We start from the raw sequence: 8500 nt of genomic DNA, 5'->3' as shown, positions 1-8500 counted from the left end.
CTTCGCAAAATTAAAATCAATGACATAAAAACGGTCATATTTTTTACTACCTTTAAAGTTATATATTTTAATGCAGATAACAACATAATCATTCCACAAGCCCATAAAGATATGCCATATCGAAATCCGAGTTCATTCGGCAACGTTATGGGCTTTTAAAGATGGAAGAAAGGCCCATTTCAGTTAACCTTCGCAAAATTAGAATCATACATAAAAACGGTCATATTTTTTACTACCTTTAAAGATATATATTTTAATGCAGATAAAAACATAATCATTCCACAAGCCTATAAAGTATGCCATAACGAAATTCGAGTTCATTTGACCAAGTTATGGGCTTTTAAAGATGGAAATAAGGCCCATTTCAGTAAGCCTTCGCAAAATTAAAATCAATGACATAAAAACGGTCATATTTTTTACTACCTTTAAAGTTATATATTTTAATGCAGATAACAACATAATCATTCCACAAGCCCATAAAGGTATGCCATACCGAAATCCGAGTTCATTCGACAACGTTATGGGCTTTTAAAAATGGAAGGAAGGACAATTTCAATTAACCTTCGCAAAATTAGAATCATACATAAAAACGGTCATATTTTTTACTACCTTTAAAGATATATATTTTAATACAGATAACAACATAATCATTCCACAAGCCTATAAAGGTATGCCATATCGAAATCCGAGTTCATTTGACCAAGTTATGGGCTTTTAAAGATGGAAAGAAGGCCCATTTTAGTAAACCTTCGCAAAATTAAAATCATGACATAAAAACGGTCATATTTTTTACTACCTTTAAAGTTTAATATTTTAATGCAGATACCAACAAAATCATTCCACAAGCCTATAAAGGTATGCCATATCGAAATACGAGTTCATTTGACCAAGTTATGGGCTTTTAAAGATGGAAAGAAGGCACATTTCAGTAAACCTTCGCAAAATTAAAATCAATGACATAAAAACGGTCATATTTTTTACTACCTTTAATGTTATATATTTTAATGCAGATAACAACATAATCATTCCACAAGCCCATAGAGGTATGCCATATCGAAATCCGAGTCCTTTTGACCAGGTTATGGGCTTTTAAAGATGGAAAGAAGGCCCATTTCAGTAAACCTTCGCAAAATTAAAGTCAATGACATAAAACCGTCATATTTTTTACTACCTTTAAAGTTATATATCTTAATGAACATAACAACATAATCATTCCACAAGCCAATAGTGGTATGCCATATCGAAATCCGAGTCCTTTTGACCAAGTTATGGACTTTTAAAGATGTAAAGAAGGCCCATTTCAGTAAACCTTCGCAAAATTAAAGTCAATGACATAAAAACCGTCATATTTTTTACTACCTTTAAAGTTAAATATTTTAATGCAGATAACAACAAAATCATTCCACAAGCCCCTAAAAGTATGCCATATTGAAATCCGAGTTCATTTGACCAAGTTATTGGCTTTTAAAGATGTAAAGAAGGCCCATTTCAGTAAACCTTCGCAAAATTAAAATCAATGACATAAAAACGGTCATATTTTTTACTACCTTTAAAGTTATATATTTTAATGCAGATAAGAACATAATCATTCCACAAGCCTATAAAGGTATGCCATATCGAAATCCGAGTTCATTTGACCAAGTTATGGGCTTTTAAAGATGGAAAGAAGGCACATTTCAGTAAGCCTTCGCAAAATTAAAATCAATGACATAAAAACGGTCATATTTTTTACTACCTTTAAAGTTAAATATTTAAATGCACATAGCAACATAATCATTTCACAAGCCAATAGAGGTATGCCATATCGAAATCCGAGTTCATTTGACCAAGTTATTGGCTTTTAAAGATGTAAAGAAGGCCCATTTCAGTAAACCTTCGCAAAATTAAAATCAATGACATACAAACGGTCATATATTTTACTACCTTTAATGTTATATATTTTAATGCAGATAACAACATAATCATTCCACAAGCCCATAGAGGTATGCCATATTGAAATCCGAGTCCTTTTGACCAGGTTATGGGCTTTTAAAGATGGAAAGAAGGCCCATTTCAGTAAACCTTCGCAAAATTAAAATCAATGACATAAAAACGGTCATATTTTTTACTACCTTTAAAGTTATATATTTTAATGCAGATAAGAACATAATCATTCCACAAGCCTATAAAGGTATGCCATATCGAAATCCGAGTCCTTTTGACCAAGTTATGGGCTTTTAAAGACGTAAAGAAGGCCCATTTCAGTAAACCTTCGCAAAATTAAAATCAATGACATAAAAACGGTCATATTTTTTACTACCTTTAAAGTTATACATTTTATTGCAGGTAACAACATAATCATTCCACAAGCCTATAAAGGTATGCCATATCGAAATCCGAGTTCATTTGACCAAGTTATGGGCTTTAAAGATGGAAAGAACGCCCATTTCAGTAAACCTTCTCAAAATGAAAATCAAAGACATAAAAACGGTCATATTTTTTACTACCTTTAAAGTTTAATATTTTAATGCAGATAACAACAAAATCATTCCACAAGCCCCTAAAGGTATGCCATATCGAAATACGAGTTCATTTGACCAAGTTATGGGCTTTTAAAGATGGAAATAAGGCCCATTTCAGTAAGCCTTCGCAAAATTAAAATCAATGACATAAAAACGGTCATATTTTTTACTACCTTTAAAGTTAAATATTTTAATGCAGATAACAACAAAATAATTCCACAAGCCCATAAAGGTATGCCATATCGAAATCCGAGTTCATTTGACCAAGTTATGGGCTTTAAAGATGGAAAGAAGGCCCTTTTCAGTAAACCTTTTCAAAATTAAAATCAATGACATAAAAACGGTCATATTTTTTACTACCTTTAATGTTATATATTTTAATGCACATAACAACATAATCATTCCACAAACGTTATTGGCTTTTAAAGATGGAAAGAAGGACCATTTCAGTAAACCTTCGCAAAATTAAAATCAATGACATAAAAACGGTCATAATTTTTACTACCTTTAAAGTTATATATTTTAATGCAGATAACAACATAATCTTTCCACAAGCCTATAAAGGTATGCCATATCGAAATCCGAGTTCATTTGACCAAGTTATGTGCTTTAAAGATGGAAAGAAGGCCCTTTTCAAAATTAAAATCAATGACATAAAAACGGTCATATTTTTTACTACCTTTAAAGTTAAATATTTAAATGCACATAGCAACATAATCATTTCACAAGCCAATAGAGGTATGCCATATCGAAATCCGAGTTCATTTGACCAAGTTATTGGCTTTTAAAGATGCAGATAACAACATAATCTTTCCACAAGCCTATAAAGGTATGCCATATCGAAATCCGAGTTCATTTGACCAAGTTATGGGCTTTAAAGATGGAAAGAAGGCCCTTTTCAAAATTAAAATCAATGACATAAAAACGGTCATATTTTTTACTACCTTTAATGTTATATATTTTAATGCACATAACAACATAATCATTCCACAAACGTTATGGGCTTTTAAAGGTAGAAAGAAGGCCAGTTTCAGTTAACCTTCGCAAAATTAAAATCAATGACTTAAAAACGGTCATATTTTTTTACTACCTTTAAAGTTAAATATTTTAATGCAAATAACAACATAATCATTCCACAAGCCCATTGAGGTATGCCATATCGAAATCCGAGTCCTTTTGACCAGGTTATGGGCTTTTAAAGATGGAAAGAAGGCCCATTTTAGTAAACCTTCGCAAAATTAAAGTCAATGACATAAAACCGTCATATTTTTTACTACCTTTAAAGTTATATATTTTAATGCACATAACAACATTATCATTCCACAAGCCAATAGTGGTATGCCATATCGAAATCCGAGTCCTTTTGACCAAGTTATGGACTTTTAAAGATGTAAAGAAGGCCCATTTCAGTAAACCTTCGCAAAATTAAAGTCAATGACATAAAAAGCATCATATTTTTTACTACCTTTAAAGTTAAATATTTTAATGCAGATAACAACAAAATCATTCCACAAGCCCCTAAAGGTATGCCATATAGAAATCCGAGTTCATTTCAGTAAACCTTCGCAAAATTAAAATCAATGACATAAAAACGGTCATATTTTTTACTACCTTTAATGTTATATATTTTAATGCAGATAACAACATAGCCCATGGAGGTATGCCATATCAAAATCCGAGTTCATTTGACCAAGTTATGGGCTTTTAAAGATGGAAATAAGGCCCATTTCAGTAAGCCTTCGCAAAATTAAAATCAATGACATAAAAACGGTCATATTTTTTACTACCTTTAAAGTTATATATTTTAATGCAGATAACAACATAATCATTCCACAAGCCCATAAAGGTATGCCATATCGAAATCCGAGTTCATTCGACAACGTTATGGGCTTTTAAAAATGGAAGGAAGGCCAATTTCAATTAACCTTCGCAAAATTAAAATCATACATAAAAACGGTCATATTTTTTACTACCTTTAAAGATATATATTTTAATGCAGATAAAAACATAATTATTCCACAAGCCTATAAAGGTATGCCATATCGAAATCCGAGTTCATTTGACCAAGTTATGGGCTTTTAAAGATGGAAAGAAGGCCCATTTTAGTAAACCTTCGCAAAATTAAAATCAATGACATAAAAACGGTCATATTTTTTACTACCTTTAAAGTTTAATATTTTAATGCAGATAACAACAAAATCATTCCACAAGCCCCTAAAGGTATGCCATATCGAAATACGAGTTCATTTGACCAAGTTATGGGCATTTAAAGATGGAAAGAAGGCACATTTCAGTAAACCTTCGCAAAATTAAAATCAATGACATAAAAACGGTCATATTTTTTACTACCTTTAATGTTAAATATTTTAATGCAGATAACAACAAAATCATTACACAAGCCCCTAAAGGTATGCCATATTGAAATCCGAGTTCATTTGACCAAGTTATTGGCTTTTAAAGATGTAAAGAAGGCCCATTTCAGTAAACCTTCGCAAAATTAAAATCAATGACATAAAAACGGTCATATTTTTTACTACCTTTAAAGTTAAATATTTTAATGCACATAACAACATAATCATTCCAAAAGCCAATAGAGGTATGCCATATCGAAATCCGAGTTCATTTGACCAAGTTATGGGCTTTTAAAGATGGAAAGAAGGCACATTTCAGTAAGCCTTCGCAAAATTAAAATCAATGACATAAAAACGGTCATATTTTTTACTACCTTTAAAGTTAAATATTTTAATGCACATAACAACATAATCATTCCAAAAGCCAATAGAGGTATGCCATATCGAAATCCGAGTTCATTTGACCAAGTTATTGGCTTTTAAAGATGTAAAGAAGGCCGGCCCATTTCAGTAAACCTTCGCAAAATTAAAATCAATGACATAAAAACCGTCATAGTTTTTAATACCTTTAAAGTTATATATTTTAATGCAGATAAGAACATAATTATTCCACAAGCCTATAAAGGTATGCCATATCGAAATCCGAGTCCTTTTGACCAGGTTATGGGCTTTTAAAGATGGAAAGAAGGCCCATTTCAGTAAACCTTCGCAAAATTAAAATCAATGACATAAAAACGGTCATATTTTTTACTACCTTTAAAATTATATATTTTAATGCAGATAACAACATAATCATTCCACAAGCCTATAAAGGTATGCCATATCGAAATCCGAGTTCATTAGACCAAGTTATGGGCTTTTAAAGATGTAAAGAAGGCCCATTTCAGTAAACCTTCGCAAAATTAAAATCAATGACATAAAAACGGTCATATTTTTTACTACCTTTAAAGTTAAATATTTTAATGCACATAACAACATAATCATTCCACAAGCCAATAGAGGTATGCCATATCGAAATCCGAGTTCATTTGACCAAGTTATGGGCTTTTAAAGATGTAAAGAAGGCCCATTTCAGTAAACCTTCGCAAAATTAAAGTCAATGACATAAAAACCGTCATATTTTTTACTACATTTAAAGTTAAATATTTTAATGCAGATAACAACAAAATAATTCCACAAGCCCCTAAAGGTATGCCATATCGAAATCCGAGTTCATTTCACCAAGTTATGGGCTTTTAAAGATGGAAAGAAGGCACATTTCAGTAAGCCTTCGCAAAATTAAAATCAATGACATAAAAACGGTCATATTTTTTACTACCTTTAAAGTTCTATATCTTAATGCAGATAAGAACATTATCATTCCACAAGCCTATAAAGGTATGCCATATCGAAAGCCGAGTCCTTTTGACCAGGTTATGGGCTTTTAAAGATTGAAAGAAGGCCCATTTCAGTAAACCTTTGCAAAATAAAAATCAATGACTAAAAACGGTCATATTTTTTATTACTTTTAAAGTTATATATTTTAATGAAGATAACAACATAATCATTCCACAAGCCCATAGAGGTATGCCATATCGAAATCCGAGTCCTTTTGACCAGGTTATGGGCTTTTAAAGATGGAAATAAGGCCCATTTCAGTAAACCTTCGCAAAATTAAAGTCAATGACATAAAAACCGTCATATTTTTTACTACCTTTAAAGTTAAATATTTTAATGCAGATAACAACAAAATAATTCCACAAGCCCCTAAAGGTATGCCATATCGAAATCCGAGTTCATTTGACCAAGTTATGGGCTTTTAAAGATGGAAAGAAGGCACATTTCAGTAAGCCTTCGCAAAATTAAAATCAATGTCATAAAAACGGTCATATTTTGTACTACCTTTAATATTATATATTTTAATGCAGATAACAACATAATCATTCCACAAGCCCATGTAGGTATGCCATATCAAAATCCGAGTTCATTTGACCAAGTTATGGGCTTTTAAAGATGGAAATAAGGCCCATTTCAGTAAGCCTTCGCAAAATTAAAATCAATGACATAAAAACGGTAATATTTTTACTACCTTTAAAGTTATATATTTTAATGCAGATAACAACATAATCATTCCACAAGCCCATAAAGGTAAGCCATATCGAAATCCGAGTTCATTCGACAACGTTATGGGCTTTTAAAGATGGAAGAAAGGCACATTTCAGTTAACCTTCGCAAAATTAGAATCATACATAAAAACGGTCATATTTTTTACTACATTTAAAGTTAAATATTTTAAAGCAGATAACAACAAAATAATTCCACAAGCCCCTAAAGGTATGCCATATCGAAATCCGAGTTCATTTGACCAAGTTATTGGCTTTTAAAGACGGAAAGAAGGCCCATTTCAGTAAACCTTTGCAAAATTAAAATCAATGACTAAAAACGGTCATATTTTTTATTACTTTTAAAGTTATATATTTTAATGAAGATAACAACATAATCATTCCACAAGCCCATAGAGGTATGCCATATCGAAATCCGAGTCCTTTTGACCAGGTTATGGGCTTTTAAAGATGGAAAGAAGGCCCATTTCAGTATACCTTCGCAAAATTAAAGTCAATGACATAAAAACCGTCATATTTTTTACTACCTTTAAAGTTAAATATTTTAATGCAGATAATAACATAATCATTTCACAAGCCCATAGAGGTATGCCATATCGAAATCCGAGTCCTTTTGACCAGGTTATGGGCTTTTAAAGATGGAAAGAAGGCCCATTTTAGTAAACCTTCGCAAAATTAAAGTCAATGACATAAAAACCGTCATATTTTTTACTACCTTTAAAGTTATATATTTTAATGCAGATAACAACATAATCATTCCACAAGCCCATAAAGGTATGCCATATCGAAATCCGAGTTCATTTCAGTAAACCTTCGCAAAATTAAAATCAATGACATAAAAACGGTCATATTTTTTACTACATTTAAAGTTATATATTTTAATGCAGATAAGAACATAATCATTCCACAAGCCTATAAAGGTATGCCATAACGAAATCCGAGTTCATTTGACCAAGTTATGGGTTTTTAAAGATGGAAAGAAGGCACATTTCAGTAAACCTTCGCAAAATTAAAATCAATGACATAAAAACAGTCATATTTTTTACTACCTTTAATGTTAAATATTTTAATGCAGATAACAACATAATCATTCCACAAGCCCATGGAGGTATGCCATATCAAAATCCGAGTTCATTTGACCAAGTTATTGGCATTTAAAGATGGAAAGAAGACCCATTTCAGTAAACCTTCTCAAAATTAAAATCAATGACAAAAAAACGGTCATATTTTTTACTACCTTTAAAGTTTAATATTTTAATGCACATAACAACAAAATCATTCCACAAGCCCCTAAAGGTATGCTATATCGAAATCCGAGTCCTTTTGACCAGGTTATGGGCGTTTAAAGATGGAAAGAAGGCCCATTTCAGTAAACCTTCGCAAAATTAAAATCAATGGCATAAAAACGGTCATATTTTTTACTACCTTTAAAGTTATATATTTTAATGCAGATAACAACATAATCATTCCACAAGCCTATAAAGGTATGCCATATCGAAATCCCAGTTCATTTGACTAAGTTATGGGCTTTTAAATATATAAAGAA

Source organism: Drosophila suzukii (genome assembly GCF_043229965.1).
Source record: "Drosophila suzukii chromosome X unlocalized genomic scaffold, CBGP_Dsuzu_IsoJpt1.0 scf_Xc, whole genome shotgun sequence".
In the NCBI taxonomy this organism is placed as follows: domain Eukaryota; kingdom Metazoa; phylum Arthropoda; class Insecta; order Diptera; family Drosophilidae; genus Drosophila; species Drosophila suzukii.
Note: the sequence above shows the minus strand (reverse complement) of the source record.